At 39.0% G+C, this 11,730-nt stretch overlaps 1 pseudogene; it reads left to right on the top strand.

Moving 5' to 3' along the window:
- The first annotated feature begins 1,564 nt into the window (after positions 1-1,564).
- Positions 1,565-11,730, top strand: part of LOC129084629 (spindle assembly abnormal protein 6 homolog) — a 39,044-nt pseudogene continuing 28,878 nt past the window's right edge.

Below are 11,730 nucleotides of genomic sequence, written 5' to 3'. Positions count from 1 at the left end.
TATATTTTTGCTATATGAAACCACCACTTATTTTCAGGAACTGGCCCATTTTGTCCTTGGGTGGCTCTGAGTCCATGTGGTCCCTTCAGTGCAGCCTGAGAGTTCTTGCCTGCCACCCACCTCCCCACCCACCGCTTTGTTTACCTGGCTGTTCCAGTGCCAGGTCTGCAATTTGGTCAAGTCAGCCTGTGGCACATTATCCTGTGGATGACTCAGGGCTGCAGAGCTTGCTTTTCTCAGCTATTTGGATGTGTACTTAACAACAACAACAAACCCCAAAATAAAAAGCACACATTAGAGTCCTGTATCAAAAACTGAGAAACTGGTAATGTCAGTTTAATTGCTTTTTTGAATTATAGGACTAGTTAAAAATTTTTTTTCTTTTATTCTGCAGTTCTGGATGGCTATGTTGGTTCTTTATAAATCCGTACAACCAGATTACTTTCAAAGTCTGGAGTAACAGGAAGTAGTCAAATGACATTTGGACATGCTATAGTGCAGGTGTACACATTTCAACAGTGACTCACAAGTCATTCTGTGTGTATTCAACATTGTGGGCCATCTGGGCAGTTGTATTTTCAGCACAGCAGTGTATTTATTCAAGATCCTGTGACTTGATTAGAGCTGTTCAGCCCTCAAGACTTGCATGAAGTGACCTGGAACTCTTGGATGGATGGTTGAAACACATTTTCTATTTTTACACTAATAGTAGGCTCAACGTTGTTCACATCTTTCAACAAAAGCATGATGATTGCTTACTGCTTGGCATCCAAAGAATAAAAGTAACAAGAAGCCAATATTAAAAAGCGTGCTAGCATTGGCCAGCTCCCCACCTCCTTTCAGTCTTGGCTCAGCTGTCACATCCAGCGGACCCTGAACTCCCTTGTTAGTCCCAGCGCCCTCCCCCACCTCAGCTCCCGCACTCATTCCTACCTTGCTCTGCTTTGTCCTTTATGCTTAGCACTGATCACCTAAACATTTTAAGTTTATTGTCTCTCAGTGGATTTATGAGCTCCCCAAAGGCAGAGATTTTTGTGGTGTTCACTGATTTACACAAACTAGTTAGAACCGTGCCTGACATATTCAATAGATGATGCTCAAAATATAGTGAAAGAATAGAAGCTACTTTCAGTTCAAGGGTTTGGTACTTCAGTTAACTACATTTTCCACGAAAGCACAAGTTGTAAAAGGACCATTAAAGGGACTTTGGGATGCCCTCGGAGCTTAGTAGAAAGATCTGGAGAGAGAAAACGGTTCAAATCCCAGCTCTGCCACTTAACTAGCTCTGTGACATGGGCCAGTTTATTTTTTGTATGAATGTAATTCCGAGTTCCCTTCCTATCAGATACAATAATTATACTATAGGTTGATGTGACTATGAAATAAAGCCTTTGCAAACCACTAACATTACATATCAGGAATACATTTTATTTAAAACTAAAATGGCAATCAGACGAGTTGCCAGGAATAATCTAGATTTTCATTTTCGGTTCACTGGTAACACTGCAGGATATTACTTGGCAAATGCAGGAAATGACATGAGTCAGGGAAAATGAAGCGGAATATGTTGAGCTGTGTGTCTCTAAAGATAGCTCGCAGACTTGGCGGGAAACATAGCCGCGAGGGCACTTTTCCTCCTCTTAAACTAGCCTTGAAGACCGACTTTCTTGCCGCTGCCGTCTTCCTCCAACGGTGGTGCTGCTGGTCTCCTTTTCCACATCAGCAGGTGAAGCCTGGAGGTGGGACTGAGAAGCCATAACACTTTTCAGCCTTATTGGGCTGGAATTAATATGCAGTTTCTAAAAACTTATTTTGATTATTTTTGTTAAGTAATTATGAAGTGTCCAAATATTAACCATGCTCTCCCCACATTAAGAAAAACAATGCCCCTCACTTTCTACCACCCAAAGCAGAACGAAGGATAGGGCTGCCTCCTGAAGAGGCTGCGCAGGGGTCTGCAGCCCAGACTGCGCTGCGGGGGCGCGCTCTTCCCTCCCAGGGCAGCCCGGGGCTGGGCCTGACTGGTTCTGGGGTGCCAAGGGAGGGTCTTTTCTCTTTGCCTTTTTCTTTTTTTCTGGTCAGCTTTCTAATCCCCAGTGACAGATTCCTGAAGGACTCACACTTCTCAAATACCCGTAAGTGAGCAAGAAGGTAAATTAAAGGAGAATTAAAGGGCAGGAAAGAGAACAAACGTGCATTGATCAATTATGTATACTTATATAAATCATTGTGCTAGATTTTTTTTTTTTGGTCAGAGATAATAAAATGTTATTTTATTTATTTACTTTTAATAGTTTGAACTTTTCCTCCCGCTGGGCCTCGCTCTCTCCTGCCCTCAACCCCGCCCCCTCAGTCAGTCCCCACCCCGTTGTCTATTTCTATGGGTTCTATGGGCATGTTCCTTGAAACTGGGGCAGGGGGGGTGGGGTAAGGAGGGAAGGGATCTAGTCAAGGGTCTTTCTAAAAAATGGGATGTATTGGGGTGATACTTGTTTGCAAAACCATACAGGTTTCAAGTATGCAGCTCAACAAAACCTCGTCTGTACACTGCATTCTGAGCCCGTCACCCCAAGCAAAGTCTCTTTCCATCTCCATTTCCCCCACTTTGCCCACCTCCACCTGCTGCCACCCCCATTTCTGTTGACTATCACCATGCTCTTGTCTGGGTCTATGTGTTGTGTATATATATTCTTTGGCTGATCCCTGCACCTTCTTTCATTTAGTCCACAAATCCCCCTCCCCTCTGGCAGCTGTCAGTCTGGGCCATGTACCCACGCCTCTGGTTCTGTTTTGTCTGTCAGTTTATTTTGTTCATTAGATTCCACCTATAAGTGAGAACATATGGTATTTGTCTTTCCCTGACTGGCTTATTTCACTTAGCATAATAATCTCCAGGTCCAGTCATGCAATTGCAAAAGGTAAAATTTCTTTTTTTTATAGCCATATAGTATTCCATTGTGTAAATGCACCACAGGTTTTTAATCCACTCATCTATTGTTGAGCACTTGGGCTGTTTCCAGGTAGTGGCTATTGTAAATAACACTGCAATGAACTCAGGGGTGCATATATTCTTTTGAATTAGTATTTTGGGTTTCTTTGGGTATATATGCAAATTAAAACCAAAATGATGTATCACCTCACACTTGCCAGAATGGCTGTCATCAATAAATTAAAAACAAAAACAAAAACAAAAACAAGTGCTGGTGAGAATTAGGAGAAAAGGAACCCATGTGCGCTGTGGGAGGGAATGCAGACTGGTGCAACCACTGTGGAAAACTTACTTCCTCAATAAATTAAAAATGGAACTGCTTTTTGACTCTGCTTGATTCTTAATGCTGTCTTGTGGAATCTTGGAATATAATTGAATATTTTGTTTCAATTTGGCTGGTAACTAGGGAGAAGGTCGTTACATTCAAGCCCAGGTCTAGTTGCAAACGTCATGCATGAGTCTTCACTGTGGTCAAAGCAGATTAGGGCCTTTAGGGATTCCATGTGAAGTTTTGATCAGATTACAGACTGACGCTGTAAAGGAGTTCAGTTTGTAATAGTCCCTCATCCTATAACTGAGATGCTTGTGCTTGCTATTTACAAATATACTAAGCGATTTTATACCTCAGGCCCTCTCCTTGCATTGCCTGATTTGCAATGCTCTTCCCTGTCATCCTACTTGCCCTCCCTCCAAGAGTAGCACCTGTGTGAGGATTACTGTAGGTCCAAGAACAAGGGACTGAAAAAAACAGAAACTTAAAAAAAAGATATTTATTTCATTCTTATGTGAAAAAGTTCAGGTTTGGTACAATGGCTCTGCTTCCTGAGACCCATGCTTCTCCTACACTCTGCTCCTCAGCTGTGGGGTGTGGTCCTCATCCTAAAGTCAAAGGCGGCACCTGTTCCTGTAATCGATGAAGGAGGAGATCCAGAAGGGACAACATCCAAGTCAGCTCTCTCTCAATCTCAGTCTCTCTTTCTCTCTCTCTCTTTTTTTCCACTTTTAAGTTCAGCTCCCTCTTACGGAAGGCTCCTTTAGGCACGGGACAATTCTGCGTATTTTTTTACTGGCTACAACTTAGTATCCTGGCCACACCTTGTTGCAAAGAAAATTGGAAAATTTTGTCCTTAACCGAAGTGGCACCTGCCTGGCTCAAAAGTTTATTACTGTGGATGCAGAGCATAAAAGATACTCCTCTGTGAACCAGCTCCTAATAACTCCTTCAGCACTCTTGGAAAATTTGGTAACATAATTGTCAGTGTCAGTATTGTATCCTGTATCTCTGTACTTCTGTTAAAACATCCATACATTTTATTGTGCTATTTTTTTTAGATTGTTTATTTTGTTTAAAAGATGCCTTGTTTCCCAAATTATATTTTCAGTCCCTGAAGGGCTGGGACCATATTTCAAGTATCTCTGTGTCCATGGTGGCCAACAAGTGACTAGGAACAAATGAGCGTTAAATCAACAAATGAAGAAATAAGCAGATGGATGCTTATACTACAAAATGAGATTTATGTATTGATAAAAACTAACTGGAACTTTAAGAAAACATAGTCGGTTGGGAGGGTCTACGGGAAGAGCCAGGGCTTATGGCACCCTAAATTATGAGCTCACATAATTATGAGCACCCTAAATGCAAGAGCCCTACAGGAAGAACTCTACTTTTATAATAAAGCTCTATGGTTCTAACTTCCCCTTCCCTTAATATCGTTTCGCTTATATAAATACTCTTTCGTCTTGGCATTCAGGCCAGAGTCTGCACTGGCTTGCAATGTCTGCATGCATTGGGTTGCAACCTTTCTTTTTCTTGAATAAATCCTTTTTGGTGACAAAATGCCTAGATCATAGTATTTTTTACTAGAAACTATGAACTCTTAAGGCATATCCACCTGAGTTCTTTGGCTTAATCTAGACATTTCTGGCATTAATTGTTTAACCAAACAACTAGGAATCCCTTTATCTCATAATGACATGATTTTTAGTAAAGTTATATGGGAGGTATTCCTAGAAAATAAATTTAGAGTGTGGTATTTGTGATGCAATTATAACTTAATGAGTGTGTTTAATGTACTGATTACATAGTAATAAAACACCATTAATGTTCTTAAATTCCCAGGGTCAATTTTATTTCTAGAATAAGAAGAGACTGAGTTATTTTCATGAATATAAGGCTAATTGCCCTGCTTTCGTTTTCTGTCTCAAGCAATAAATAAATAAGTAAATAAAAAGAAAAAGAAAGTCACAATGGACCTAAGATAGGTGTGTATTAAGTAAAGCTAGCAGTCTGAAACTCTATCTTGATTCTTCATTTTGCTTCAAAAGAGTTTGCAATAGAGGATAAGTGATTTGCACAATGCTCCGTTTTAAATTTTCAACCTATTTTGGAAAGTCTGTAATTTGTGAGCATATTTGTAAAAGTTCTATCTCTCTGTCTCTTTTCTGTAGAGAGTAAAGTTTTTACTCACTCTCCAAGAAAGGAGATGGGCATGATATGGGAAGATACACCAGCCTTGAGGGGTGGAGGCTTTGAGCTTTTACTGGATTACAAATGGATTAAAAAAACTGACAGGGGGTTGCTGGTGTGAGGCCCCAGGGCTGTTGGGGGTGTTGTAACACAGGCTGCAGTTTGTTCCAATGTTAGGCTCTGCCTGTGGCTGCAGGGAGTGGTTAATTCTGTTCTTGCTTTCCAGTAATTTCCAGTCCAATCCTTGGCCATGAAGGTGGGTGAGGAGGAGGCTGTCTGCAGAGTCTGGAGAGACAAAGAAGGATTTGAATCCTCTCTCCAAGCCTCACAGAGACAGGGTTAGGAGGATGGCCTGGGTTGAGCTTCCGATGCCCACTCCTCCCCTAGTCACTAGTCTCAGGCCAGAGGAGAAGGAGAAATAGAGAATGTCCCCATCTGGGCCGCCAAATTGTTAGGGTGGTCAGTGACACAGGCTGAGAAGGAATTCACAAAGAGAAGAAAGTGTAAAGAGTAAAGTTTGTATTCACCCTTCAAGAAAGCAGAAGGGCATGGTGTGGAGAAATACACCAGCCTAAAAGTTCTTTTTAAAATGAAATTATATTTATACTTTTTTAGAAAGCTACCACAGGGACTTGCACAAGTAATTAAAAATTTAAATGGTTGGAAGACTTAAGAGTTTGAGGGAGGGGGGCAGGGGAAAGTGGTGGCAGGAAAATGGAGACAAATGTATTTGAACAATAGAAAGAAAGAAGGAAAAAAAAGAAAGAGAAAGAAAGAAAGAAAGAAAGAAAGAAAGAAAGAAAGAAAGAAAGAAAGAAAGAAAGAAAGAAAGAAAAAGAAAGGAAGGAAGGAAGAAAGGAAGAAAGGAAGAAAGAGAAAAAAAAGTTTGGAAGGATCTTACAAGTATTTATTATCTTAGAAGTTGAGTCTTGAGAGATGTGGTGACGATGGCTTGTCGTTCCCCAGAAACCAGTTTTTCCTTCTCCCATAGTAATAACTAAGCACATAACCATCCAAAATAAACACTAGATTTTCCTGCTCTGCTTGAAGCTCTGTAAAAATATACCAGTTACTTAACTTCTGTGAATTCCAGTTTCCTCATTGGTACATCAGGAATAATAATGCCTGCCTCTAAGAATTATATGATTTTGGACATTAATGTTAGAGTGTGTATTTATCCTAAAATACTGTAACTTTTCATTGAGAAATTTCTCTTCTTCATTGTTTTGAGTTCCTTAAGTCCTGGATTATGTTTCATTCATATTTCTGTCTCAGTGCCTAGCTCTCAGTACATTTTTTTAATGGAATCTAAGACAATGGTGCTGTACAGTACAGTACAGTAATATAGACTAAAGCAGACTGGGCGCTTTTCACACCTGGCATATTAAATATAAATCTCAAAATTGCCAGCAGGTGAGGTGTCCTTGGAAGCAAAGTTAAACATTCAAAGTCAACAAAATCAACTAGAACGAGTGTAACTTGCTAATTGAGGTCATCACTGTTTTTTACTTGCTTCTCTCTGCAGCTATGCAGTGATTGTCACTCTGCCCTTTGCTCTCTGTCCTATAGCTGCATGGCTCGCTCTTGCAGGTCCTCCAACTCACCAAGACTTTTATAAACTCAAGGCTTTCTAAAGGTTTGTCTAGAATATTTGTCTCTCTCTATTAGTCAAGCTTCTCTGAAGAAACAGACCTGATAAAATTACATAGACATGTAAATACAGAGGTGGTCGAAAGTCTATTTATAGACTATATAGACTTTATAGAAAGTCTATTTATATAGTTGTTTATATGAGAAAGACATGCAGGTTCTGATTATTACAATAGTTTTATTAGCTCAAAAATGCCACTACAACTGTATTTCTGTAGAAAATATAAGTACCTACTCCAGTCATGCTTCTTCATACCCTGCCTCTCAGTCAAAAAAACATGAACGGTCAAAAAGCTAACCACGGTTTGATCTTTAGGCTTTACTCTGTTGGCTTCTACTTGAAACACAAAATTAGAAATGCAATGATTTATTTGGCAAAGAAGTGTATCAGGGAACACCTTGATGGTGGAAAAGATAGAGTAGCATTTGTAGTAGTGCAGGCAGATGCTTTTGCAGTCCCTCCTAAAACACTGGAGAAGGTGACACTTGGGTGTATCTGGTGACACACATCCACAAGCATTTCTCCCTGGGATCTGGCCCGCACAGTATAGTCCTGACGGACAGATGCCACATGTTCCCACAGGCATGACATTCAGCTGAGAGGGCAGTAGGGCAGAGCTGGCTTCTCCCGTCCCCCACCACCTTTCTCTTTTTTAAAGCGCCTTAAAATAGCTGCAGGGTTGTCATCAGCAAGGGTCATCGGAGAACTGACGACTGTCCTCTGTAACTGTTGGATGTCCAAGCCCATCCTTCAAGGCAAAAGGCCAAACCTGCCTGGTTCCTTTCTAAAGACGTGTGCTACAAGCATGAGATAAAAATTCTAAGAACATGGAGAAGCTACATCAAAAAGCGATCAAAGAGAAGGTGGGTTTGAGGAGATCAATTGTTTTCAAATTTAAGAATGCATCAGAGTCACCCGGAGAGATGGTTAAATGCTTTTTGGAGCCCACCTGCAGAATTTCTGATTTCATAGGTCTAGAGTTGGGCTAGAAATTGCATTTCCAAGAAGTTCCCTGGTGATGCTGATATTAGAACCATACTTTGTGATCCAAGGACCACACTATAAAAACCACTGTAATAGAAAATACTAGAACATTCCTTATCTAAAACACATCCCTGCAGCCTCAGTAAACCAGCAAATTGAAATATGACTAAACAGTGTTTCTTTGAGATGCTTGAAACCAACTACATCAGACTTGTCCGGGTAGCTTGTAAAATAAGGGAGATTTCTACTAATTACTCCAGACTTACTAATGTGAATATCTGGGGATAAATACAGAAAGCTGCATTTTCAAAAAGACCTATATACACAGATGAGTCTTGAGAATCACTAGTAAAATGTTATACTTGCCAAAGAATGCAATTCACAATAAGTATAATACAAGGTATCTAGGCTTATGAAGCAATGAAGACCAGGAGAACGTCATTTGTGATATTTTTTGGAGAGAAAATTTTTGGGGGCCTGTACAAGGAATAAAATTTAAATGACCTTTTGGATTTTGTAATCACCTAATCATTCTTTTTAAACTTGGATAATATTGGTGTTGTTATGATCTTCATATGACTTCTGCAATGTAGATTTTGTTTGTTTATCCTTGAACAAGATAACCTGAGTATTCATAAACTACAGCCACTTAAAGTCACCATCTAGCCTACTGAATGGGGTTAAGCTATGTTGGTGTTTCTAATAGTGGCTGCACAGTAGTATCAGTGGCCAGCTTTTAAAAATCACAGCATCGCTCCTGGGAAGCACATGGGGGAGGGTCTGAGAATCTTTGCATTTTACAACCCTCTCAAATGATTTTTGTAGCCAAGGTTGTGAAGCATCTCAACGGGATGTTCACGGGTATCAGTTCGGTAAATAAGAACTTCTCTCCTGAATTAACTTTATTTTTCCTACTAAGTAACAGACCTAGTATAATTTTTGCCAGATCCAGTTCCTTCATCAATCCTTGAGGGGCTCTGGAATCTAAAACAATCCCAGTCAGTGAAATCAGATCTCTGCTAGATCGGATGCTTGACCATATTTAAGAAAACAACCACCTGTCTTCTGCCCACAATGACTTTGATTCTATTTTGATCTGACTGAATGGCTTTGATGAGCGAACTTTACAAGTCTGTCCCTAAACCCGACTCTTCCCTTCTACCCCATCACCGCTAGATCACTGAAACAATTTATGTTCATTGCACTGATGGCCACAAGGGGGCACGCCAGATCCATTTATTAACTAAAGGCAGCTTTGTAACTGGCTGTAACTTTCGTTTTCTCATTTACCACAAATGCAGGAGTGTGTCACCTTTTTGTAAAGAAAAACCACAGACTCTTACTACTAGCAGACTAGCTGGAAATATAAGGGATCATCTTCATTGTCACCTTTCTTTTTTGATCTTCTGAAGGAAGCAGACACATTAAACATTTTTAATTGTTTTCTTACTTTCAGAGTCTCAGAATCTAGATAAAATACCAACACTCTATCTCAGCCTTCTGTTCAAAAAATTAAAAGCGATGTGTATTCAAGGATAAAAATAAAAGCATATTTAAAAGAAAATAATAAAACATGGGTCTGTTTCCTCATTTGTTTTGTTTGAGATCGCTAAGAAGTTAAAAAAGAGGGTTGGGGAGAGAGCAAATACAAATTTATAAAAAGGAAAAAGCAAAATGCTGTATGGTTTGTCTCAGTTTTTACATCTCAGAGAGTGTTTGCTTCTATAAAAGGTGTAGTTTTGTTGATAGACTCTTACTGCTGTTCAAAAAGCAGATATCAATGCAGGTCATTTAAATATCTCTGAGACCTGACTTTGTTCTCACTGCCTCAGTCCACAGATTGTTAATGAAGAACTTCCTTTGTGCAGGTGGATAGAGGAGGCTGAAGAAGGAAAAGGAAAAGGAAAAGGAAATGAACACTGTTTTTTTTTTTTTGTCAAAATTGGTCTACTCCTTGTTTGTTTAGGAGTTTAAGCTTCCAAATAACTATAACGAAGACTAGAACTACCTTTTGCTATTGCTTTAAAAAAGATAAAAGTAAACAATAAAAAATTAAAATAAAGTAATCTCTGCAGCTACAAAATATACACTCCAGTAATGTTGTTTATAATGGTTAGGTCTACTAAAGAGATTACATTTATACAATCCTCTCCTTATCTCTCCAGCCTCGTGCATAGCATGTCTGTTCCTCTATCACTAATTCATTTTGACCCACGTTGGTCCAATATCTGTTTCTGGAACTGCAGTAAGCAATTTCCTGTTTGGGGGCTGTGCACATGCTGGCATCTCTGCTGAACTGCTCCTCTCTTAGTCTTTATGTCCAACTCATTTTTTATACTTTGTCTCAGCTTAAATATTACAATTTCTGATCACCCAGTTAGTTATTGCAGGTTCCCTCCACTATTGCTCTGGATCTGAAACCATTTTTTGTTTCATTTATAACACTAATTGTAACTTGTATTTTTTTATTTGTCTTTTTAACTTAGATTTTGTAATTTCTTTCATTAAGAAGAATATAGTCTCCATGAAGCCAAAGACCATGCCTATTTTTCATTCATTCAATAATTGTGTTACATGGATAATTTGTGCCTGCTATGGGTCAGGGACTATGCAATTTGGCTCACAATAAATATTTATTAAATAAACAACAGTATCACAAATAATAGATGTTCACACTCTTGAATTTATCCAAAATAGATAATCTCATTTGAATCTCAATGAGAAATAAATTTGATAGATAAACCTATTAAGTAAAAAATATATGTGAAAAAACAAGAACATTCATTGAACTAATGATTTATCTTCATGGAACACATATCATAGACTAGAAACATCCTAGCATAGAACCAAAATAATCCAGCACATGATATTAGTTTAAAAAATGATGTGTTGAAATTTGATGAATGATACAAAACCAGCCCATTTGGGGTCTAAACTGTGTGTGTGTGTGGGGAGGGTTTCAACATTAATATTTGATCACAGTGACTTTCCTTACATTAGAGTTGTGGGAATCTGATCTGATGACGGATAATAATGGGTGGACTGAAGATCTTGTTTGTGGCCTCTGGGCCTTAAATTTTTTTTTAGTACATACACCTATTCTGGCCTTCAAAACTTTGAAAGTTAGTTTTGGATACTCGCCTGATTATTACTTAATTGTTCAAGAAGCTCAGGAATTCTGGAAGATCTGATTATGGGGATTAGCCATCATCAAAGTTTTTTCTGTTATATATTCTTGTTTTTGCAGTAGCTAAGCACAACTGTTTTAGCTTGATTCTCGATTTAACAAGAAAGATACAGATATTGATTCAGTATCATGGGACTAGAGTGAGCTTCTACAGGGACAATGAATAAGTACAAGGAAAGGCATAAATATATTCAAAGTGAGAACATCTATTATGTAACAGGCAGGCTTGGTACTGAAAATAGGCACCTATATAACATATCTCTAAGAGTATGAGCTCTAAGAAGTCCCAGTACTATGACGATGACAGAAAAATGGCTTTATCCGTGTAAAAGCCTCTAAAGTTATGATCTGCTTTCCGAGGCTGATACGGATTTAGCTCGACCATTTCTTGTCTATTTGGTGTGATTATGGGTTCTGATGTTGATAGTTGATCTACCATCCCTTTTCCCTTT

The sequence above is a fragment of the Pteronotus mesoamericanus genome, unplaced genomic scaffold (genome assembly GCF_021234165.1).
Source record: "Pteronotus mesoamericanus isolate MK-2021 breed Mesoamerican mustached bat unplaced genomic scaffold, CSHL_Meso_final scaffold_21, whole genome shotgun sequence".
In the NCBI taxonomy this organism is placed as follows: Eukaryota; Metazoa; Chordata; class Mammalia; order Chiroptera; family Mormoopidae; genus Pteronotus; species Pteronotus mesoamericanus.
Note: the sequence above shows the minus strand (reverse complement) of the source record. Positions and strands in the feature narration are given on the sequence as shown.